At 41.8% G+C, this 25,627-nt stretch overlaps 1 protein-coding gene and 1 long non-coding RNA gene across 2 annotated transcripts in view; both read right to left on the bottom strand.

Annotated features, from left to right (window-relative positions):
• SNTB1 (syntrophin beta 1) overlaps positions 1 to 25,627 on the bottom strand; it is a 223,107-nt gene that overhangs the window by 95,099 nt on the left and 102,381 nt on the right. The gene's annotated exons all lie outside the window — the stretch shown is intronic.
• LOC118520565 (uncharacterized) lies at positions 19,402 to 20,049 on the bottom strand. Its single transcript, XR_004909720.2, has 2 exons — positions 19,661 to 20,049; positions 19,402 to 19,573 (listed from the first exon to the last, which is right to left on the bottom strand). It is a non-coding gene; the product is annotated as an uncharacterized LOC118520565 (long non-coding RNA).

Genomic DNA, 25,627 nt, shown 5'->3' with positions numbered 1-25,627 from the left:
CAAATAAATTTACATTCGTCTCTAGATTCTTAATATCCTACACTGACAGCATAAACAGTCCATCCCAGAGTCCAGTCCAGAGCATAGCATTTGCAGTCCGAATATCTATTTTTGCTTCTTCCGAATTAGATTATTTTGGGCTGGAGTTAGCAAATAAAAATATAGGATGCCCAGCTAAATTTGAATTTCAAATAAACAGCCAACAGCTTTAAGTGTTAAGTATGTCTTGCGCAATACGTAGTGGTAGAAATGGTATAAAGTACATGGATTAGAAAGTGTATAGAAAATAAAACTGATAGGACTTCATGATGGATTAGCTTTGAGGGATGGGGAAGAGGGGAGTGTCAAGGAGTTTTCTGGCTTAGACAGCTGAATGAATGACAGTGTCTCTTACTAAGATAAAAAATTGAAAATGATTTGGCAAGAAACATGAGTTTGGGTAAATATCTCCACCTTCACTTAGGTATCTTATAATAACCTCAAACTTGTAATGTATACATAGACTCAGAGTCTGTCTCTTTTATGGTTATTTTATTTTCACGGAATCAACATCTTCCAATAATCCAGGTTGGATGACCCAATCGTTCTTGATGTCTCCTGTCCTCTTCTCCCAGGATCCATTCAGTCTCCAAGTTTTATCAGTATTACCTCGGTGGTATCTACCTTCAGAAGAGATGGCCAGACTGTAAATTACAAGTTGTCTCAGCGGAGCTAGGGTAAACACTGGTCTAGGATGGGATGTGAGTTTTACTTTGTAGGCCAACTTTGATCAAATGGTAACAGTTCCCTGAAATGATATTAAAAAGAGCCTGAGGTCTCATTCTAGACTCAGTGAGAAAAAGTAGCATCATCATATATTGACATCTGCCATGGATATGGGAGTGGGGATTGGCAGCACTCTTCTAGAAAGCATTTTGAAATGTAGCTCTCACAAGTAGCTCCTGATGGCCCCAAGCTTGGAGACAGTCGTGGCTTTCCGTCATCCAATAATTTCTCTTTCAAGGCTTATCCCTTCATAGTTTATCTCTCCCTCTAGACTGTAAATTCCTTGAGGGTATGATATATATTATGTTAATATCCCCCTATTGCCTGACACAGAGGGGCATAACCCATAAGTTTCTCCTGGGCTAAGTGAATGGATGGCTCCGTCTATTACTAAAAGTTTGTCCAGACTCGATGGTGGCTCCCTTTCTAACTTCTTGTCAAAGTTCTTTTTTTTTTTTTTTAAGATTTTATTTATTTATTTGAGAGAGAATGAGAGAGAGCACATGAGAGGGGGGAGGGTCAGAGGGAGAAGCAGACTCCCTGCCGAGCAGGGAGCCCGATGCGGGACTCGATCCAGGGACTCCAGGATCATGACCTGAGCCGAAGGCAGTCGCTTAACCAACTGAGCCACCCAGGCGCCCTTGTCAAAGTTCTTTAACTGTCTCCTTTTACATTGTTCTTTTCCCTTACTACACATTAACCCTTTCAGTCTTGAATAATGAAATTTAATTCTATGGTATAAAGTGCTTCAGTTCTACATCATAAGATTTATTTAATGTATTTAAATAAATAAAGTCAAACATGTTTTAATGTCCCAGAAGGACAGTTTCCATGGATAATGTGCAATAGTAGTCAACTCTGAAGTGTTTAGTTTATTTCATATTATCTTGTTTATCAGACAATTTGTCATACATAATTTTCTTGGGCTAAAATGATCCATTTGTGATCTTGCCAGCCTTATCCAGGTTGGACGTAAGAGGAGGCAGACTTGTAAATTTGTAAATCAGGGTCAAGAGATGACACAACATAAAGCAATAAGGAATACTTCTATCTGAGAGGTCAGAACAGAAGTGGATGCCATTTAATTCATTTCCGTCTGACTCATGGACAAAATTACAAGATGGCTTGTCATTCGTTAATTAATCAATTATTTTTCGAGTGCCTAGTACCTAGCCATGGCATGAAGCACATGAGAGGAAGGGAACTGAACGTCGATATGGTTTCTGTGATCCCTGAGATTACAGTCTAGCAATCTTGGACAAGCACACACTTTCTTAAATTTTCAAATAACATGAAAAATTCTTACCATGAGAGAATAATTTGTATCTGTTTTAGGAACAACCTTTTATTCAGTTCTTAATAAACTAAGCAATAATTCACTACTGTGAAGTCCGCAGATGCTTATACATAGTAATAGTACTTCACCAAACCCAAAATATCGCTCATCTGTTCTGTTTTAATTTCTACTAAGTCTTTTTAAGGAGGGAGGAGAAGAAAAGGGGAGAAGGACAAAAGCACTGTTTCTCCAGTGCCCCTATATAGAGAAGGATGTGTTACCGGTGGAAGGCCATTAAGCCATTAATATCCTTCAACAACGATTATTAGTAGCCACCACCCAGCAGAGAAGAGGGCCCCGTGAGAACGGTAAAGATGAGGCAAAAGTTGGATGAGACGACAAGGATTTGAACAGGCTCTACCACGTGAAGGGACTAGACTAGCCATGGAAATGGGGTTCAGAAAAGTGGAAAAGACCATAGGCAATTTTAGTTAGCATGGGAGGGGGCACTAGATGAAGAGGGGAAGCAGAAACCAAAATGATCCTAGTTAAATGGATGAACAGGTGAATGATCAAAGACGGAATTAGCAATCCAGAAAGAATTTAGAGGTCATTTACCCCAACCACTCATTTCAAAGGTGAAAAATCTCTAGGGAGGAGAAGTGATTTATTTATCCAAGGTCACACTGCAGGTAGTAGTATTATTGAACCTAGAATCCAGAATTCCTAACAATGATGCTTATCCAAGTTCAGAGGATGGACACACAGAGCTCATGCGCTGGAGGCCAACGTACCTTTCTTTACAATTTTCCAGGGAGCTGGTTCTGAATTTGGGGCCAGTACCTCTTCCTGCATTTGAAACAGTCACTGTAATACTTTGTACATATTTCACTGTCAAAGTATTTATGGAAATGACAGCTTCATAATTACTTTCTCTGTGAAGCCTTTGCTCAAAGACATGTTCACCTCTTTTGTAGATAGCAATAATCATTTCATTACTTGAAGGATTTAAACAAGCACAAACAAATCAGCTACCCACAAAATTGCTATTTTTAAAAAATCTATATCTGAACTATCTAGACAAGTTTTAAATTGTCATGCAATTCTGTACTGGTTGCAAGAGAAGGTGCAAATCAGAATAATGCTAATGATCATCCCAAGTCTCAAAAGGTCACGCTACATAAAATTCAATCTTCTTCATTCTTACAGTAAATGCCAAGGTGCCAAACAAGTTGGGAAGAGAGTCAACCTCTCTGTGAAGAAGCAAAGATGTGGGTTAGATTTGTTTAATTTTGTTTTGACTTTATTAGTTTTATTTTTTTCCTTAAAGAAAATATGTGTTAAAATAGTAGAACGGAAAAGTTGTTACGCATGAAGGAAATTTACTTAAAGCTTTCTGCTTCTTGAAATGAGGTGCACGGGGAGGAGGAATGGGGAGGTGGGCAGGCCGTGGAGGGGAGAGGAGAATGCCCTGATCCTGTGGATGCTGCAGGAAGAGCTGAGCTCCTGGGCTGGTCAGAAGCCTGCCTCTGTCTATAGCATTCCAAACATGTGTTCCCTCCAGATGTGCCAGTCAATTGATTGAACTTTCTATTTTCAGCTTTGTACCTTTGGGCAATCTGCATGAGGGCTGTTATCAATTAGCCTGGACTGCTTTTACCAAGATTTCAAGATACCCCCTGAAAAAAAATAAAAAAGAAAAGAAACCAGATACTTATGTGGGGCAAGTACAGATAACCTTAATCACATCTGAATCATTCATTCAAAAATATTTATTGAATGCTTACTCTCCGCGGGGCAGTCTGCTGGGTCTAGGGACACTGAGTCCAACGACATAGCTGTGGCCTTCGAGGAGCTCACTGTCCATGCGGCTAAGGGAGTGGCTGGTAGACAAGAGCCCAGTGATTGCTCTCCAGGACAGGCCACATAGTACAGTGGTTAGAACGTCGTTAACGGAGTCCGTCGGCCTTGGTCTCTGCACTGGCTCTGAGCCGAGCATCCTCGAGTGAAGAACTCAAGCTCTTTGCATCCTAGTGTCTTCATCTTACAAACAGGAGTGGGCTGAGTTATAACAAATATAACCCCTGGAACAGTGATAATCCTAAAGCTTAGTTATTTTAAACATTTTTTAATTTAAATTCAATTTAGTTATCATATAGTGTATTCTTAGTTTCAGGGGTAGAGTTCAGTGATTCATCAGTTGCATATGACACCCAGTGCTCATGACATCGCATGCCCTCCTTAATGCCCATCACCCAGTTACCCCTTCCCCCCTCACCCACCTCCCTTCCAGCAACCCTCAGTTTGTTTTCTGGAGTTAAGAGTCTCTTATGGTTTGCCTTCCTCTCTGTTTTTACCTTGTTTTATTTTTCCTTCCTTTTGAAGGAAGAGGGTAAATTGGCTAAATCAAAAAGGAGGAGGAATAGCCAAGGGGAGAATCCCAGGGAGAGGGGCAGCCTGAGCAAAGGACCGAAGGGGAAAATTGCATTGCACATTATGGAAACTGTGTATAGTTCTTTAATGGCTTAGAAAAAGTTTAGGGGAGAGGTAGACAAGGAAGTGGGAACACAAACGCGAGAGTCCAATGAGGACACACCAACAGAATTTCATTTAAGCAAGTGATGTGATCAAGCCGTATTTTAGTGAGATCACACTGGGAAGATGGGATTGGAGGGGACAGAGACTAGAGGCACGGAGACTGGCCAGGATATCTCTGCAGTGACGGGGGTGGCAGCAGTAGAAATGCAAAGGAAAGACCACATTAGATATTAAAGGTTAAACTACAGCAAAGTAAGAAGAGCGTTCTCTTGTGACCATCTAATTTACGAATTAATACTTGTATCTTTGGGAAAACATGTCCTCCAAATATCGAATTCAAAAATACACATGCATGGATGCAAGAGTCTGTTAGGCATGGGAGGAGGCAGTGGGATACAAAGATAAGCTGGATGTAGTCCAAGCCATTTATAAAAGCCTAGTGAGGGGAATGGTACCAAAATAATTATAATACAGGGCACAACAGGTGTGCCATTAGAGAAGCATAGAGTATCCAAGGGAGGCATGTTGGAGGGTAAGCAACAGGAAATAGTTCAGGAAGAGAAAGGCATTGAGAAGGGGCTCATGGAATAAAGGATTTTGACAGGTGGGGAATGAAGGGAGGGCATTCCAGTTTGTGGGGACCATCCATGACCAGGGACAGAGATGCTAAGGGTGTTAAAGAATAGCAAATAGTCCAGTTTTTCTTAAAAACTATTTCTATAACTGCACTGATTTTTTTTAACTGTGTTGCTAAGATATAACTGACAGACAATGAACTGGGCTTTCAGTATGTAGTAAGTGTAGACATATGTATACCCACCATGGTGACTCTTCTTCCCTCTATTTCCCTTATTAGAGCTTAGTTTGCATTATCTAGAATTTTAATAAATGGAATCATTTAGTATATATTCCTTTTTTCTACATAGTATAATTATTTTGAGATTCATACATGTCGTAGCATGTGTCAATAATTCATTCCCTTTTATGACCAAGTAGTAACCATTGTACCATACACCCCTGTTTGTTTATCCATGCACTTCTTGATGGACATGTGGGTTCTTTCTAGTTTTTGCTTATTACAAATAATGGTGTTAGGAACATCTGTGGTTTTTTTATGGATACATGCTTTCATTTCTCTTGGGTAAATAGCTAGGAGTAGAATTGCTGATTCATACCATAGGTATGTAATATTTTAAGGAATTACCAAACTGTATCAAAGTGGTTATAACAGGGCGCCTGGGTGGTTCAGTCAGTTAAGGGCCCGGCTCTTGATTTTGGCTCAGGTCATGGTCTCGGGGTCCTGGGATCGAGCCTCATGTCGGGCTCCACGCTCAGCTGGAGTCTGATTGATATTCTTTCTTTCCCTTGTCCTCTGCCCCTCCCCCCACTCATGCTCTCGCTCTTTCTCTCTCAGATGACTAATTAAATAAAATCTTTTTTAAAAAAGTGATTGTACCATTTTTCATTCCCATTCAGCAGTGGATGGAGGTTCTAATTCTTCCACATCTTTGTCAACACTTGATATGATCAATGTTTTTAATTTTAGCCAAATTAAATTGCATCATGGTATCACACTGTGGTTTTACTTTACGTGTCTGTAATGACCGATGATGTACATCTTTTTTCGTGCTAATTTCCTATCCATCTATCTTCTATGGTGAAGTGTCTTTATGAATTTTTGCCCTTTTTTAAAAAAAAAAGGTATTATTGCTTTTTTCTTATTGAATTTAGAGAGCTTATATATATATATATATATATATATATATATATATATATATATTCTGGATATATGTCCATTATCAGATACATGCTTTGCAAATATTTTCTCCCAGTCTGTGGCTTGTGTTTTCATTCTCTTAAGTTTTAATTTTAATGAAATCCAATTTTTCAACATTTCTTTATGGATTGCGATTTTGGTGCCTGCCATATATAGAATCTCTGACTGACCCAAATCCACAAATGCATTCTCTTATGTCTTCTTCTAGAAGTTTGATAGTTTTAGGTTTTACATTTAAGTTGATGACACATTTAAACTAGTTTTTGTATAGGGTATAAGGCACGGATTGGAAGCTCTTTTTTTTTTTTCCATCTGAATATCCCATTTTTACCGAACTACTCACAATAAAGACTATTCTTCCTCTACTGAATTGCCTTTGTACTTCTCTTGAAAAATCAGTTGCGTATCTATGCAGGAGTCTTCCTGGACTCCGTATTATGTTCCATCAACCAATTATCTATCTTGGTGTCACTATTCCACTTTTTTGATGACTGTAAACTTTATAAAAACTCTTGAATGATATGGTGTGAATCATCCAACATTGTTTTCTTCAAAGCTGTTTGGCTATTTCTATATGCATATTCTATTTGCATTTCCATATGAATTTTTTAATCCATTCTCCAGTTTCTGTAGAAAAAAAACCTGTTGTGATTTCGATGAGTATGGCAATGCACCTACAGATTAATGAGGGGAGAGATGTCTTCTCAACAAGACAGAGCCAATCTTTTCTGTAGGCCCATATTTCTATTTGGCATCATTTTCTTTCTGCCTGAAGGACTTTCTTTAGCATCCCTTTTACAGGCCTGCAGGTAACAAGTTCTTTCAGCCTTTGTATGTCAGAAAAAGTCTTTATTTTACCTTAATTTCTGAAAGATATTTTCACTAGATATAGAATTCTAACTTGACACTTGTTTTTTTCTTTCAGTACATGGAACAATCTTGCTTGACTTTCTCATTTGCATTGCTTCTAAGGAGAAATAAGTTGCTGTGTTGGTTTACTCAGGCTGCTATCACAGAATAACATGGACTGGGTGGCTTATAAACACAAATTTATTGCTCATAGTTCTGCATCCTGGGAGGTCCAAGTTCAAGGCTCCAGCAGATTCCGTGTCTGGTGAGGAGAAGGGTCATCTTCTCTTTGCACTCACCTGGTGGAAGGGACCAGGAATTTCTAGGATCTCTTTTAAGGATGGTAACCCCATCGTGAGGGCCCCACCCACATGACCTGAACACCTCCCAGAGGCTCCACCTCCTAACACCATCACACTGAGGATTAGTTCCAACATGAATTCGCGGGGGAGGGGACACAAACATTCATCGATAGCAGTTGCCTTTTCTTTGTTCCGTTCTATGTAATGTGTCTTTTTTCTTTGGCAGCTTTTAAGCTTTTCATCACTGGTGTTGAGCAATTTGATAATAATGTGCCTTGGTGTCCCTTTTCTACATGTTTCTTATATATAGAATTTATTGAGCTTCTATGGACTTGTGGGTTTATAGTTTTTATCAAATTGGGACAGTTTTCAGCCAATTTTTCTTTGAAAGTTTTTCTTCCTCTGCCCCCTTTGAGGACCCAACTATAGGTATATTAGGCTGCTTGACTTTGTACCATAGCTCACTGATTCTCTGTTCATGTCTTCAAATTTTAACTATCTTCTCTGTTTCACTACGGACAGTTTCTATTACTGGGTCTCTTCTGTTATTAATATCATCCAATGTATTTTTCATTTCACACAATGTAATTTTCATCTCCAAGAGCTTGATTTGGATCTTTTTTGTATCTTCCATGTCTTTGGCTAGCTTTTTAAATGTATGGAATACAGTTACATGAACTGTTTTAATGTCCTTTTTGGCTAATCCTAATATCTGGGTCATTTCTGGGTCAATTTCAATTGGTTCTCCTCTTCATCAGGAAACATATTTTTCCTCCTTCTTTGCATGCCTGCTAATGTTTTAGTAGATGCCAGACATTGCGAATCTTATGTTGTTGAGTGCTGGATATGTTTATAGTCCTAAAAATATTCTTGAGTGTTTTTTGTTTGTTTGTTTTGTTTTGTTTTTTTCCAGGACACAGTTAAGTTACTTGGAAATCATTTTATCTTTTTAGGTGTTGTTTTTAAGGCTTGTTAGGTAGAACTAGGGTGGTGTTCCATCTAGGATGAATTCTGTCCCTCCGTGCACTCTGTACTCTGTCTACTCCTGTGAATCATGACATTTTCCAGTCCCACCTCAGGACAGGCATTATTCCTGGCCTTATGTGAGTGCTGAGCAATGCTACCTCTAATCCTTTGGGGCCATTTTTCCCTTGGTCTCTCGCAGTTTGCTCATACGCATGCTGATCAGTACTCCGCTCACCTTGAGGGGATCCTCTTCAAATCTCCAGAATCCTCTCTGTGCAGCTCTCTCCTCTCTACTACCTGCCTGCCCTGTGGCTGCTAGCTGTGTTGGTCTTCCTGGACTCTCTCCTCCCTGTCTTCCCAACTGAGGGGGCCTTTCAGGCTCCACTGGGGTGCTCTGTCCCTGTGCCATTGCCCAAAAACTCTCTCAAGGCAGAAAGCTAGGGCAATCTCAGGGACTGTCTTGTTCCCATCTCTCAGGAACCACTGCCTGAAATCCAAGGTCTCAAGCACATGTTTCACCTGCGTTTGGTTGTTTCAGGTAGGAGGGAGGATAAATCTAGTTCGGGTTACTCCGTTTTGCTCCAAGTGGAAGTCTTGTACCTTGCCCATCAATAGAAGTCTTTAAGATAAAGTCTTTTCAGCATGATAGTCTTCATGATGAAGGCATTATGGCATTTACCATCACTGATGTATTAAGGGACAGATTAGACCATATTCACTTCATGTCAGTTCAAAGGCATTTATAAGCTACTGTGTTTGTAAAGATGAACCCGCCCAAAAGGGGCTCTGCCTTCCTGGCATCAGTGTCCAGATACAGCAAACAACTTTGGAAGGAACCGATTATCGGGCTTGTATATTATCCGTGCTCTTAACAGTCCCTCTTTTTGAATGGCGCCTGCCAACACCATCACTACTTATGCATAAAGGACAGCTGGAGGAAATAAGAACCTCGAGTCACAGGATTTTGCTAATTTTAAGCAGCCCTTAGGCTTAGACTTAGGGGCAGAAGTTGAAACTCTAGAGGGAAATGGTTTATGCTGATGAGCTGTTGACTTCTCTAGTTCATGCTATGACTCCGCTCCCATAACCAGGATAGAAAGCTGGCTCTACTTCAGATAGGAGGACATAAAGCCTTAAATGTCCCCCTGCCTCCGAGAATTTCAGGGACCAAAGCAGGCTGGGGTAAAGGTATAAGGTTGATGACATCAAGGAGTTGGATTACATATGACCATCTCCACAGTGCTTCCAATTTTGAGATGAGCATTTCATAAAAGTCATTCGAAGCAATATGTTGACCTTTCATGAGCTGGAGCAGCTGATGTTTTGCCTGGATCTGAGCCAGGGTGGGTGCTCTTCTAAATGAGAAATCAGTTATCCCATCTGCACTGAAGGAACTTTTCCTCATCATTTGTTAAAGCTTTATTTCCAAGGCACTGGGTGAATTTAATTAATTTTCCCAACACCACCCCCTCCTTAATAAATTCCTCACACCTGTGGATTCACTAGGAAATTGAATTTCAGCTCTAGAAAACAAACCAGAAAAAAAAAAAAAAGGACATTTGACTAAAGGAGGAGAGATTAGTTTGGTGAAAGCCCAGTGATCGAGTTAAAATGAAAGTGCCTCTCAAACTGTAATGAGATGGATCATATTAAAAGGCAGACTCTGGTTCAACAGGCCTGGAGTGGGGCCTGAGGTTCAGTATCTCTCACAAGCCGTCAGGTGATGCATTGCTGCTTGTTGTCTCTAACACACTTTGAGTCACAAGGAGCTGGAAGATACTGAGACCTCATTCATGTTTCATTTTTCCACTACGTCACTGTCTTAACCTGGGAACCTTCTCAATTGAGCTTCAGTTTACTCTGATATAAACTGTTCTCTACGGTTCCTTCCAGATCCTAAAAATGTATCATGTTCCCGAAAGTACAGGTCTAGCTTCCCTGTACGCATGAATTCACGCATTCTATTGGCAGACGTGCATTGAACACCTACAACGTGTCAGGCATTGTGTAAGGTCCTGGCTATTAAGTATGCACTAGATCAAACCCCTGCAAAAAGGCATCAGTTCAGAGAGAGAAGCAAGCAATGATAATGTGAATGCCATGCATGCTATCAAGCTGCTTCAGCAATGGTTGTTAAGAGTACACAGACGTAGGCACCTGGGTGGCTCAGTTGGTTAGGCGACTGCCTTCGGCTCAGGTCATGATCCTGGAGTCCCGGGATCGAGTCCCGCATCGGGCTCCCTGCTCAGCAGGGGGTCTGCTCCTCCCTCTGACCCTCTTGCCTCTCGTGCTGTCTCTCATTCTCTCTCTCAAATAAATAAATAAAATCTTTTTTAAAAAAAGAGTACACAGACGTCTGAGAATCTCACTGTGTTTTGGAAAGCAGCTGGGAGGGGCTGTCATCCTACAGTGGTTCTCAGACTTCAGTGTGCATCACAATCACCTGTAGGGCTTGTTGAACTATAGATCACTGGGTCCCACATAAAGACCTCTGAGAATTTGTATTTCTAACAAATTTCCGGGTGATGCTGATGCTTCCAGTCTGGGATCGCACCTTGAGAAACATTGTTTGAGACTTCAAGACACACCAACGAATGAGACAGGGTTTTTGCTCTGGAATGAATGACTGGAAGGGGTCACAGTTCAGTGGAAGAAATAGGCTTTCTTTCCCTCCCCGCATACAGAATGGTTAGGATAACACTGGGAGGGGTTTGAAGAGAGAGAGAGAGAGAGAGAGGGTACAGTGATAATTCTATGTCACATGAGCTTTGGAGTCAGAAAGGGCTGGGCTCAAAGCCCAGTCCTGTCACTTTACTGCCTTGGTCTTAGTATAGCAAAAGCCAAAAAAAAATGATGGTTAGGGTTTCTCAGAATAATAATAGCAATGATTCTATCTGGAGGGATGGAGACAGGAAAGACTGCCCAGAGCAGGTAATATCTGTGTGATGACTGAGGATGACTGGTAGCTTGAGAAATAGATCTGTTAGGGGTTAGCAGGTAGCGAGGTAAGTAGATGATTCTAAGTAGAATGTGTCACCAAGGTGTCAAATCACACAGTGCTCTATTCACTAAGTACTTTCTGGTACGTGTGCATATATTATGGCCTTGTGAACAGAATCAAATTTAATATTCCTTGAGAGAAACTAGCTCTTTAAAGGACTCCTATGTACAATTCCTCTGTGAAGTCAAAAGCAAGACAGGTTTCAGTGGCAAGTGCACAATGGACATGGACTCGGAAGTCCCAGGTTCAAGTCCCAGATCTGCCTCCTAGCCGTTAGTTCTCCAACATCTACAATCTGTATACCTGTGACCTTCCCATTTCTGGCCACTCTACAATTCAGCTACCATTATTATTACTGCCATCCTACAGATAGGAAGACTGAGCCCCAAAAGGATTAGATAAAATGCCCAAGGTTATTAACTAGTAAATATGGACTGAGCCAGTATTTGACCTCAAGTCTATTGGATCAAGTTTTATGCTTTGGGATTTTTGCTTTTGCTTGATTATTTTAAAAGAGGATTTTTCCATGCTTTACCTAATGATTAGACACAATAAGAAAATTTGTTAAAACTGTAGATTTCTAAGCTCCTTCTATGGAGGTTCCAATTCTGTGGGTCTGAGATAGGGCCAGGAATCTGTATTTTTAATCACTGACTACCCCCACCCTTGCCACCATATATGTATGATCTTTGGAGTAACTTGAGAAGCATCATTACCTATTGCAGTGGGTTGAATAATGTCCCCCCAAAATTCATGTCTACTTAGGACCTCAAGGTGACCCCTTATTTGAAACTGGGTCCTTACAGATATAATTCGTTAAAATGAGGTCATCGTGGATTAGGGTGGCCCTAAATCCAATGACTAATATTCTTATAAGAAGAGGACATGGGGCGCCTGGGTGGCTCAGTCAGTTAAGTGTCCGACTCTTGATTTTGGCTCAGGTCGTGATCTCAGGGTTGTGAAATCGAGCCCCATGTCGGGCTCCATGCTGGGTGTGGAGCCTCTTAAGATTCTCTCTCTCCCTCTCCCTCTGCCCCCTCTCCCCATTCATGAATGCACGTTCTCTCTTTCTCTCAAAAAAGAAAAAAAAAAGAAAGGAAAAAAAAAGGATACAGAGATACGCAGACATAGAGAAGGCCAGTAAAGACATATAGAGATTGGAGTGCTGCAACTAGCTATAAGCCAAGGAATGCCAAGGATTGCTGGGAGCCACCAGATACGTTAAGAAGCAAGGAAGGATTCTTCCCTAGATCCTTTAGGAAGAGTAGACTAAATCTCTCCAGAACTCTGAGAGAATAAACTTCTGTTGTTTTAAGCCTTTCAGTTTTTAGTAATTTGTTATTACAGGCATAGGAAATGAATACATTTGCCTTCTGGAAATTTCAGGGAAATAATTGTCTTAAATTGACAATTTGACATGGAAATCTGATAACAGTGGTTGCTTCTGCATGTCCTTTTGTGCATAGTAAACCACATGTCTGTATTATCTATTGAAAAAATAAAGGAACAAATAAATAAATAAATCATTAAATATTTTAAAGCGATATCCTAGAGCAACATATTTGGGACCAATGCCATGAAGTGTATTCGTTTCTTGTACTCCATCAAAGAAAGAAATCCTTTTAAAGCCATGTGACATGAAAGGCTCATTCAAAAGAGTGACTTCCAGAGTCAGTCTTGGGGGTCAGGGTAATAAAGCTACTGAGCAGAGAGTCTTGTACAATGAGAACAGAAGCTCTTGAAAGTGACACAGAGCCTCTGGGGAGACACGAAAGATCAGAATCGTCTACTTGTTAAGATGAAAATGGGGAACCTACATTGTCTCTCCTTTATGTTCAGGAATACACTCAAAGTGATAAAATAACTTGCTTCACAGAACACACAGAGTTGAGTATCAGAGCCACGTGCTGATCATTCATTCTGTTCAATGTAATATTTATTGGGCACTTACTGTGTGCTAACCACTAGAAATTTCGAGATGCATCAGGTGCCTTCCTGGGCCTGTCCTGGTGCTGTCGGTCCTCAAATCCATTCCCTGCACTCTCCGTGACTTTGCTCAGTATCACGAGGGGATGATTACTTGGGGCTTCTGTGTCACATGGCTTCTGCACACAGGAGACACTGGGGGAGACCGTAGGGCAAGAGGGAGGAAAACCTGGGCTGGCTTCTCAGCTCATCTTTGACCATTATAACCAATTCACTGCATTCCGTTCCCTCTGTTTAAAATGCGCAAACCCCCCCCCCAAAAAAAACAAATAAAAATAAAATAGCCTAGAGTAGTCTGCTTTCCTGGTTGGATGCTGACTGAAATGCTTCTGCAGGCTGGATGTGGATTTCCTGTGGCTGGAAGCCATCCTCTCTGCTTGGGCTCTGCAGGTCAATGCGGGGACAGCTGGGCAACCTGGATCAGCACAAACTCTGCTAGATTCCCAGAAGTGCCTGCAGCTGGGGCCCTCTAGCCCCATTATGACAGCTTAGCTCCAGGGCCTGGGTCTAAAACCCAGGGAACAGACGCTGACCTTCCCAAGGCGGCCCCCAAGACCACCCGCTCCTCCCCACCAGCCCCTCTGGGCCTGGGTTCACAAGCATTTCTTTCTTTTTTTTTTTTCTAAGATTGTATTTATTTATTTGACAGAGAGACAGAGAGCGCACAAGTAGGCAGAGTGGCAGGCAGAGGGAGAGGAAGAAGCAGTCTCCCTGCTGAGCAAGGAGCCCGATGCAGGGGCTGGATCCCACGACCCTGGGATCATGACCTGAGCCGAAGGCAGACGCTTAACCGACTGAGCCACCGAGGCGCCCCTTCACAAGCATTTCTAAGCTGCAGGCCTGCCATTGCAATCAGAACACTGGTCACAAAGAAGCCGGGAAACTCCTCGGAGCTCATCACAGTATGAAAGCCACCCAACTCTTACAAATAAGCTCACAGAGGTCACAGTCCTGGTTCCTTGAAAAACATGAATACTGTACCATGCAAGGTCGTTTTCCTCTCAGAAATGGTGCATCACGGCTTTTGCAACCTAATATACTGACTGAGGCAATCATTGTAAAAGATTTTTCCATCTGAGGACCAGGAGTATCTTGGGGAACTTCCAAGGCCCCACAAAGTTCATAGCAGAAGAAATTCTAAACATCTGTTTGGCCCTGTCAGTGGTAACATGCAGAACGTAGGAATGCTGAGTGGGGAAGCTGAGAAGCTCTGCCCTATCTCCTGGGTCTTCCTTGTGTTATCTTTCCCTCATCCGCTCATCAGTCCCTTCATTGGCACACACCTCTGTCCAGTGACTATTTATTCATCACTGACTGGGCTGGGCACTGGGGATAGCATGACAAGCAAAGGCAAACCAGACCACTGTACTCATGGAGTTAGTGAGAGAGTCAGAGATTAGTCAAATCAAGACACAAATAAATGTAAAACCACCACATGGTAAGAGCTACAAAGGGTGACACATGGAGATTCAGGATAAGGCACCTCTGGGTTTCTTGTGGGCCGCAGTAAAGGGGTGAGGAGGTGTAGAATTCTTTAGTGAGGCATGTTTTTCTCTTACGTTCTTCAGCTTCATAGCTTATGAAATACTTTAACATACATTATATCATTTTATTTTCATACCCATGCTGCAATGACAAGAATTAAACAAGAAGGCTGCAGGTGCGTGGGTGGGTCAGTCGGTTAAGTGTCTGCCTTTGACTCAGGTCGTGATCCCAGGGTCTTGGGATGGAATCCTGCATAGGGCTCCCCACTCAGTGGGGGGCCTGCTTCTCCCCCTGATCCCCCCCACTTGTGCTCTCTCTCTCTCAAATAAATAAATAAAATCTAAAAAAAAAAAATTAAATTAAAAAAAATTTAAAAGGTTGAGAATTATTGCAGTGGAAGCTAATTTGCATGAAAATAAGAGACCAATAAAGATGAGGGTAAATAAGAGAATAGAGCATTTTCAAGTCTCTGTTCTTCATTTACCAAAAGTTGGTGGTCTTGGTCATTACTTCAAAGTGTAATTATAATCTAGAAAGGCAGAAGAAAGGCCACAAACATACACACAAATTTAGCTGGGACAGAATCTGGTTATACTCTAGTTACATCTACTTTTGCTGAAACAAACAGAGGCAAGACTTCCTTTCGGACAACAGTGTCCTCTAGACCCACAGGGAAAGAGCATTAGCCACAAATAATAACAGTTCCCAAAGCAACACCTATAACTGCAATAACAAAGCATGCTTTTCACATGTTCTTAGTGTGAAAAGGCCCAATGGTCCTTTATCTGGTACCTTTAGGTCATGCTCACTCACTTGGATAATGTCAGCTAAAAAAGAAACCATATGGTTCCTTTTAGACTCTACATTAAAAACTATATAAAGTGGGGGGGAAACTACATAAAGTGGGAAAGAGAGGGAAAAAATTTCATTTACTAAATACACCTAGCTCCATGAGAATTACTGCTATGTCCCAGTAAATATTAATCAGCTTGACGGCGTTGTTAGGACATCTCCACGAAGATCATATTGGTCACAACAGGTTTATGCTGTGGTATCAAAGTGTCCTGAAATCTCAGTCATCTAACATAACCAAAGTTTATGAAAATTACATGTTCTATTCCCAAAGGGGTCTGACATGAGTAGGGTGGGGATCTGCTCCACTAGGTCACTCGGGATGCCAGCCGTAAGGAAACTCCGCCATTTCAAAGCTGCACCTCCAAGAACCCATGTGCCCATCAGGGTCTCGGCTCAAAAGCGCACACATCATTTCTGCTCATATTTCATTAGCCAGAATTAGTTACAATGCCCAACACAACTATAAGAAGACGTGGAAATTCGGGGGAACAAAAGGACTATTTGGTGAGCATCTCTGCCACAACAACCTGTTTCCAAAACTCAACAAAACTGATACAGTAGGAAAGGGACTGCCTTTCCCACAACTCCTCCAACCATATCAAGGCGCAAAGTTTCCTTTAAGCTCTTATTTTGAGTCTTGACGGGGAGGGAAGAGCATGAGCATTTCTTGAGCTCCTACCATGTAGCCAACACTGTGTAACAGATACTGTGAGCTGGCTAATGCAACCTCATTGCACCCTCTTTACAACGTAGAATGCTAAAAAAATAAATAAATAAAAATTAAAAAAAAGAAATTCCATGTTCCCAGATTCCCTTAGAGGTAAGGTTTTGTAAATATAGTAGGTTCGGCCAAATATATTATTTTATGTATTCCCGTGAGATTGGGAAGGTGGAGGTTTTGACGGCCACTGCTGGTGAGCAAGGATGTCAGGGTCAAAAGCAAGGAGCAACGGCAGCTGGCTGGGAGTGCCGGCATCCAATCACCGGCCTCCTGGGTGTCAAGAGGGAATTACAAGGTGCCAATTCCCTCATCCCAGTTCCCTGATTCCTGGATCACTCCTCTGGTCCTGCACCATTTTGGTACTTCCAATGGCAACCTCCTGGTTCTCTACTTTCCTGATTCTATCAGTTTTATAGACTCCTGAGGGTCATTAATGGAGACTCAATTGGAGACCTAAGGCCTTCCCATTTTTTTGTAAGCAACTAACTCCTTAAATACCTTTCTGCTTAAGTTACCTAGACTGGTCTCTGTTTCTTTCACTGTAACCTGACTGATAACATTTACCACATATTATTATGTACATAATAAAAGTTGTTAGTTCCTCTAACAACTTTCTGAGAACTCTTAATTGTTGAAACGAGTGAACTTGTACCTTCAGGGAATCTAGGTTTGAGCGAAAATAACTGCAAGCATAAATTTGTTTTAAATCTCACGTTATAGCTTTTAAATGCATGTGAATGAACTCTATAAAAAATTCTATTCTCCCAAAATTCACAGCAGAATTCAAGTTCCTGGAAGTACACCTTTTCATTCAGTGGCTTTATATATTTCCCGATATAGCCAACCTTATCCAAGATGGTATACACCCCTCATCTTGAGAGGCATTTTATCTGTGTAAAAATTCTGAAAAGTGGCTCTTACTACGCTTTCATTATTTTATTATTTACAGACGGATTAACTGGGGCTTAGAGGGGTAAAATTAGGTGTCCAAAATCACAAAGAGCTAGGATTTAAACCTAGGTCTGTCAGTTTTCAAAGCCATGAGCTCTTTCCACCGCAACACGCAGACTTCTAAGAGAGCTACAGTTCATTAGTTCTCAGCCACTCTAAATACTGTTATAAACGGTTTGGTTAGTTCACTTAGCTCAGTGCTGGTATTCCTAGTTAGGTCTTCTCTCTCTTCCAAGACCTCAAAAGCTGTAAGCATCTGCCTCAAAATGGTGTACTTCTCATTTTAGGAAGGATTAAGAAAGAAAAGATGGATGGAACACAGTAGAAAGATCTGTAGAACTAGAAAAAAAAAAATGACCAAAACCCGTGTTCTACGTTGCTGGTCACCCATGACCAGCACTATTATGACTCTGTGCACATACCTAATGATAATAGACTTGTGAAGCCTGGAAGCCTAGTATCAAGTGAAGTCAATAGGATCCTGGGAGGACTATGGCATCAGCAGAAATATGTTGCTTCAAATTCCTGTGCTAGCTCATGCATGCTGTTTTATCTGTCACTCTCCTTCTCTGCATATCTGACAGCAGGCTAGTGAATTCTGCCATCAAGGCTTACTGGAATATTTCTATAAAACTGTGTGGCCGTGGTAAAATTCCACCCCTTCTTAGTGATTCAAGCCCTGTCTCTGTCTTTCCCGGAGAAATTAATCTAAAGATACTATTTGCAAATTGACCCACTTCTTCAAGCTGCCAACTCCTACAGCTGCGGCACCAGACAGAAACATATAAAATCGAAGTGTGGTTTTCACCTGTCCAAACAGCTGTCGTATACTCTTCAACTCAATATTTTACCCAGGGCTTTCCCAGCACTTAATAAAACTATCTAAAAAAATTCTTAACGCATCTTCATGCCACTGAAAGAATCCTTTGGTGATCTCCTGAGGAATGGATATTTCTAGAATAGAAAAAAGTGGGAAGAGGTTGCATTTGCTAATTGCCTACTTTGGTGTAAGACATTAGGCACGTCCCAACTTATTTAATCCATAAGACGGTACATACATAGAAACACTATCTCCCTAATTTTATATATTTAAAAAATTCAAAGAAGATATGTAAATTGACCAAAGTCATGCAGATAATTAGGAGAAAAGCTAGCAATGAAACATGGATTGGCCTGGCCTGAAAGTCAACCATCTTTTCAAGATTGCATAACACCTCCCACAAAAAAATATTACCAGAGAGCTTGAGAAACCAGCTCCAAGAATTCTAACTTCTGGATCTAGTGTTTTGTTTCCAGGTAACATGAGGAAACATCTTCTGATTGCCTGAATATTTAATAGCACAGGAAACGAAAACAAATTGCAATACTTGGCCTTTACTGTGTGTTTCGTAACAGAGGTGGAGGTGACGGTTTTATTCTAAGGGGAAGAAAAGGCACCACACTCCAATTGCAAGTGTGTCTATTCAGGGTCAATGATTTGCATTTTAGGTGAGAGAAAAATTAACATTAAAAGGATTTTGTAGTTTTGGGGCGCCTGGGTGGCTCAGTCGTTAAGCATCTGCCTTCGGTTCGGGTCACGATCCCAGGATCCAGGGATCGAGCCCCGTGTTGGGCTCCCTGCTCAGCGGGGAGTCTGCTTCTCCCTCTCCCTCTGCCCCTCCGCTCCCCCCACCCCCTGCTGGTGCACGCGCTCTCTCTTAAATAAATAAAATCTTAAAAAAAAAAGAAAAGAGATCTTAACCAAAACTCTAGAAGGGGCATAACATCTTTTATGAAGCAGGACCTTGTAAATATGGATCTGGGGCTGTCCAAGATGTTTTTATCCAACAAGGTCAGGAAATGAAGTGTTCGAGTTAACCCTTTTTCTCATAACTAGTTATCACTTGTTGCATATACATCAGACCCATTTTCAAAAAGACAGAATGTAAATGCACTTCTTTCTCGTGATTTTATTTTTTTTCTGTTTTTGCCTCCTCCAGATTTGTTCTTCTTTGCCTTGCTCTGTGCTCTAAGAGTACAACTCTACTAAGCACGTCACTCAGGCTCCCTAGACTCTGGCGTCCGGTTGTGTGCAGCCAATCAGAAGCACCAACAGGAGATCCTAGGGCAGGAGGGAGGAAGGTTAGGGATACTGCCATGCCCCAAACCCTCCCTGGGCCTCGGTATCTCCCAGGGCTCCAGTCCTCACCAGGCTGCAGTAACTTTCTTTCTTTGCGCCTCTGTTCCCGGGGTGGGAGCAGCTTCCCGGAGTGACTGAGCCCTGGGTGCTTCTCCATCCGTCCTTGGTTCTGCTCACACAATCTGCCCTTCTGAAAATGGTCCCTTCATTAAACACTCTTCAGTTAACCCTTCAGGGAGTGACACCAGCAACCCTGACCAACATCACTGCATTTGCCATTCTGTATTTACTGAGTGATTTCTACATGCTGTTCTAAGAATGAGGGCAAATACAGAAGAAACGCAGGACATACTGCTCCTCTCACGGTACCTGAGAATCCAGGTAGGGACATAAGACTGCCAAAAGACAGAGTCTGATGCTCAATCAAGGCAATATCTCCAAAGGCCCAAACTTGTCCTATGCTTCTAGCGATCCCCACTCTCCACCAAAATATGGCTGTCCTCGGTCCCATTCACCGAGCGCTAGTGTAAGCACCTAGCAATAGGGCTCAGGGATGACTAGACCATGGCTCTACGTCCATGGATGACAGAGTAAAACTAGTTCTGGACTCCTTCTTTTGCCTCATGCCTCCAAGCCCATTGTATCAGGAGCTCCTGCAGATTCTGGTCCTTAAAATGTCTCCAATTCATCCCATTTCTTTTTAGTGTTCCTGTTCTACTCTAGTAGAGGCTGGGATGATTTCTCACCTCCATTTCTGCAATAACCCTCTGACTGCTCCCCCAGCGTCCAGTCTGGCCCCTGCAGTCCCCACCTGACTGTGAAGCCAGAGGGATCTTGGTGATGTCATTCTCCCGCCGCAGACCCCACCTCGGATAAAGTCCAAACATGAAGTGGCTTAGCTCTGATCGTGACCATCTCTGCAGACTCTTGACACTCTTCTCATGGAGTGCTCCAAAGAGACTGAACTTCTTCCAGTTCTTTAACAGAGCTATGTGTTTTCTTGCCTCGGTGCCTAGACCTATACTATCTCTGTTGTCAAGAATACCCTTTCTGTCTGCCTTCCCCAACCCTGGACCTGGCTAACTTCTATTTTTATTATTTGCATCTCGGCACAAACATCACTTCCTCTCATAGTCATTCCCCATTGCCCCCACCCTCCACCCCCCTCCAGAAACAGAACTTTGGATTAGGCAGTGCTTCCATGAAGGAGCATCCAGAGCATCCTTTCCTCCTGCATCGCCTTTTCGAGTACTGTTCTGTAACTGCCAGCTGGCCTGCCCACATTCCCTCCCTGACAGTAAGCTGGGTCAGGGCAAGAACTCTGCCTCTGTGGTGGCTCAGGACCTAGCCAAAAACCTGAAGGGTCAAGACTGTCCAAAACGTTGAAATTTCTTAAATCTCAACCAGGTTGGATGGACCAGCAATGTGAAAATTCCTATCCTAGTATTGTTTAGGAATAAAGAAGGTACCTGTCAACAGACACAGGACCTGTATGCCTATGGAGGTATTGTCTAAATCTATCTGTAGCTCTCCATGCTCCCAAACCATCCACCCCGAGGCAAGTAAAATTCCATGCATGAGCTGAGGAAGGAGAGCAGGGCCTTCTCTGTGGATCCCCCTCTCTCCCCCCTCTACCCATCCCACAGTAGGTGATACCTGCTTGAATAGAGGATGCCTGCATTATAGCACTGGGTTATTTTCAGAGGCTTCATTATCTCAGCTGGAAAATCCTGGGGCAGCTTTTTGCAAACCAAATGGAGTTCAATTAATGTATCGAGAGCAAAGGATCAAGACCTAAATATTGAGAATCAACATTAGCAAAAGTCTCTCAGCACCCAGATGGTCAAGTTCAACCTCTTGAAATGCTCTTAGAAGAGGGGAAACAGATTTTCCTGGAATGGTGCTTAGAGGCACGGAATGAACTAAAATGAACTCATCTTATTGGGTATTGATGAAATCACAGAACCATGCTTGGTGAGCACTCTCCTCAACTCTTTTTCTCAAGGCTATCCAAAAATAGTTAAATGCCCCTTTTCACTAGCTTAGCATTGCCAGGGAAACCTTACTAATTCATCTCCCACTGATTAAAAATGTATGATAATTAGGATGAATACTTAAGTTTATCTATGGAAGGAACAGATTTTCTTAAAAATAACAAGGCTATGAAAATGTTTTTTAAGCTCACTAAAATGAACCTTTTGTGCACTCTGTTGTATACAAAGATGCAGAGCATCCTTTCCTCCTGCATCGCCTTTTCGAGTACTGTTCTGTAACTGCCGGCTTGCCTGCCCACATTCCCTCCCTGACAGTAAGCTGGGTCAGGGCAAGAACTCTGCCTCTGTGGTGGCTCAGGACCTAGCCAAAAACCTGAAGGGTCAAGACTGTCCAAACTGTTGAAATTTAAGAAAATGAAAGAAATCTCAACCAGGCTGGATGGACCAGCAATGTGAAAATTCCTATCCTAGTATTGTTTAGGAACAAAGAAGGTACATGTCAACAGACACAGGACCCATAAGCCTATGGAGGTATTGTCTAAATGTATCTGTAGCTCTCCGTGCTCTGCCTAATCCAAAGGGGGAAAACATAGTGGCTTGGCCATTCGTGTTCATCTCCTCTCCCTTAAAAGATCCCAGTAAAATATGTATAAGCCCACCAGAGAATGAGTGCTCAATACGTGTCTGGAGGACAGACAGCAATGGATCAGACAGTGTCTGAGGACAGACAGCCCAGTGATCGACTGCAGAGGAAAGAAGGAGCCAAGAACGTTACAACCTGAAGGGCTTGTATTCTCTCTAGCATTCCAGAGAAGTGTGAGCTTCTTGGCTCTGTACACCTGCAGGGGCTTAGAACCTCCCGAGAGAGAGTTAAGGGTGATTCAGGGCTGGAAACAGGGTCCTATGTGAGGTTTGCAAGCTGAGTGGTGGGACTCTCATAAAGCTTTCAACCGGGTGGTCTCCCACCAACCACACCCAAAGACTGGATAATTTTCCTAAGTAACTCAATGGACCCAGACAAAAGTTCCCAACGCCAACATTTGCAGAATTGGAAGAGGCCTCTTGGTAAGGCTGACTTGCCAAACAGTAACTGTATCTGAATTCCCACCAACTGATAACCCCTCTCCCCACACACAGGAGGATGTGGATTGAACCCACAGGTTCCAATAGGCTTCTTCATCCTTCAATGTAAAAAACGAGCAGCTAGCAAAAGATCACCAAACATTTGAGGAAAACTCCAGCAAGTCAGATGAAGATCCAGACAAACAGACAAAATAATAATAATAATAGGAGAGACAAAGAGCACAAAGAAAACAAAACTAATTAATAGTCTCCAAGAATTAAGAGGAAAATACAGTATCCAGAAAACAAGAACAAAATTCCATTAAAAGGGAACATTCAGAGAACAAAAAGAACTAAAATAGTTAAAATTTAAACACACTATATTCACGAAAAGGGTCACAAAAATAAAGTAAGAAAAAAAAAAATGTGACAGAAGTAAGAGAGAAAGAAACAGACTTAGAAAATCAATCCAGGAGGTCATCTTTCCAACAGGGGATGCAGAGAGAGAGAGAACAAAGAAAACAGAGGAGGACATCGCCAAATACATAATATGAGAACATTTCCGAGATCTCAGATATGAGTCTTTCAATTAGTTTACAAATAGGTTTCAAAATGAATGATAAACACCCACTGCTTTTTAATAATAAATCTTTTAGATCTATTTGATTTTTAACCTATCTGTCTTTATTGTTTTAATAACATTTAAACTTTCATTTAAAATAACTTTTGAAGAGGAGTATCTTATCTATTTTCTTAGGTCTGTTATGAATGCCAAAGCCATGCCCCCTTCCTTTGCCTAACTATGTACACTTAAAAAAGAACAACTATTTAGGGCTTTATTTCCTTTTTCAGATTTTTGACTAATTCAGCCCAACCTCTCTGAACTTTCCTTTCCCAACCACTTTTAAACAAATTGTTGAACTTGTTACTATGTATTTCACTTCCTGTATTTCTTAAAAGCAGAATGTGAGTGCTGTTGAATCAAACACCAAGATCATCTCTCTTTTTATGCATATCCTTCTATAGTAATAAGAATATTTCACTAGGGGTTGTCTAGGTAAGAAGCAAGAAGAGATAGATAATAGATATGTGATACAGGCTATAGCAGATAGAGGCAATAGACAGACAGACGGAGGGACAGAGGTAACAGACAGATACAGACAGATGAATAAGCATGACCAAAATGGTGCTTCTGGTGGTAGAGGGAAGTCCGCACTTTCAAATGAAAGTGGTAGATCATCCAAAAGATAATATTCACTTTTTTTGTTTGTTTGATTTTAGTTTTATACTAAACTAGCTATGTGAGGAAGCTTCCAAGTCTACGGTGGTCTACAAATTCAGAAATCCTTCTGCTATGAACACCTGGATATACTAGATAAGATGTAATAAGAAAAGGTTGCTTGTTTGGGCTTTAATGTACTGCTGAGCTGCAAAAAAGAAAAGGAAACTCCCAGGTGCCAAAAAAAAGGGGGGGTGAATGGGTGGGAAGGCACTGAAAACAAGGGTGGTATTATTCAAGCTGATCCCTGGAAAGTGGAATGGAGTGGGGTCATGGCAGGTAGTGGGTTGGTAGTGAGGGGGTGGGCTGAGGACTTGGAGTTCAATACATACATGATCGTTAAGGCTCTGTAAGCCCATGACTTGGGAAACTGGAACAAGGTTCCTGCAGAGAGCCAGAAATCCCAAAAGGATAAAAACCTCTGTGAAAGAATGTCTTACAAAATAATCTCTGCTCAACAGCTTGGGGAGATGACCTGGAAACTTCTTTCCGCTGGGGAAAAACAAACAAACAAAAAAACCCTCCTCCATCCCCTTGTACCCAGGACTGAGGGTATTTTGATTGAAAGTTGCATTTATGGCACAGTTATGCTGCCAGGAATTAGGGATGTCTACACTGGCACCAAACCATCACAACAGTTAAATGTGGTCAGGGTTAGCAAGCACAGTGTATAGACAAGGAAGCTGGGAATCAGAGAGATTTGGTAATTCATCTAAAGTGAAAGGGACTGAGTGACAGAACTGGGATTCAAACTCCTATCTTCTAACCTCAATTCCAGAGTTTTACTCACCAGTATTAGTGGGCGGTTAATTTGGGCCTCTGTTTTAGACACTGAAACTGTGTCCACTGACCACAGTGCCAATGTAAATTGATTTTACATTTTCCCTTTGTTTCCAAAATGCAGTGTCAATCATGGTGTGGCTGGCAATACTTTCAGTTATGAGGCCACCACAGTGTGTCCAACTAAGATTGAAGAAAACAGAACCAAGAAATTACACATCTTGTGAGCCTCTTAAGAGGAGAAGCACTTCACAAGTAAGGATTTACGGTGGAGAGAAGACGGACAGAAGAACTGCGTGAATCTTCATTCTGGATGAACTAACAGAGGGGCCTTTTCAATAGTGTTCCAAGTTCAAAGAATATGGTTGAAAACTCTACATAAGCTTTGGGTGAGGGAGACAACAGTGTGCCCCCAAACACTGGGAAAAGGAGGAAATAAGGCTAAACTAGTAAAATGATTACTCTTTTCTGGTGGTTGCCAAAAGACCATGTGTTTACGAACATGTAACTGAAGTGCCTGGGATCATCTAAAACGCAGAACGAAGTCATATGGGAACAATGTTGAGGAGCCAAGACTAGAAAGTGATTTAATTTGAAGTCCGATGTTCTGATCCCCACCAGGAATAAGACTGGGTGAACAGAAGGGGAGGGGGGGCATCTACTTGGGGGAGCCCTGCCCATTTAGGTACAGCCCAAAGGAGACGGGCGTCTCAGTAAAGTAGTAATTACCATTATGGCCACCTTAGCAAGGCTCTCCTGATCCCAGAAGGAGGGGCTTCCAGCTTCCTTGTCTAAAATACACTTCTTCAGGTCTGTTAGCATCTCCTGTATTGATAACTTTGGTGACAATTTAATTTCCCACATGGAGAGAATGCACTGCTTAGGCTGCCTTGAAAAGTCCATATTGGTTTTGTTACTTTG

The sequence above is a fragment of the Halichoerus grypus genome, chromosome 5 (genome assembly GCF_964656455.1).
Source record: "Halichoerus grypus chromosome 5, mHalGry1.hap1.1, whole genome shotgun sequence".
NCBI lineage: Eukaryota > Metazoa > Chordata > Mammalia > Carnivora > Phocidae > Halichoerus > Halichoerus grypus.
This window is presented reverse-complemented; position numbering and strand designations above follow the sequence as displayed.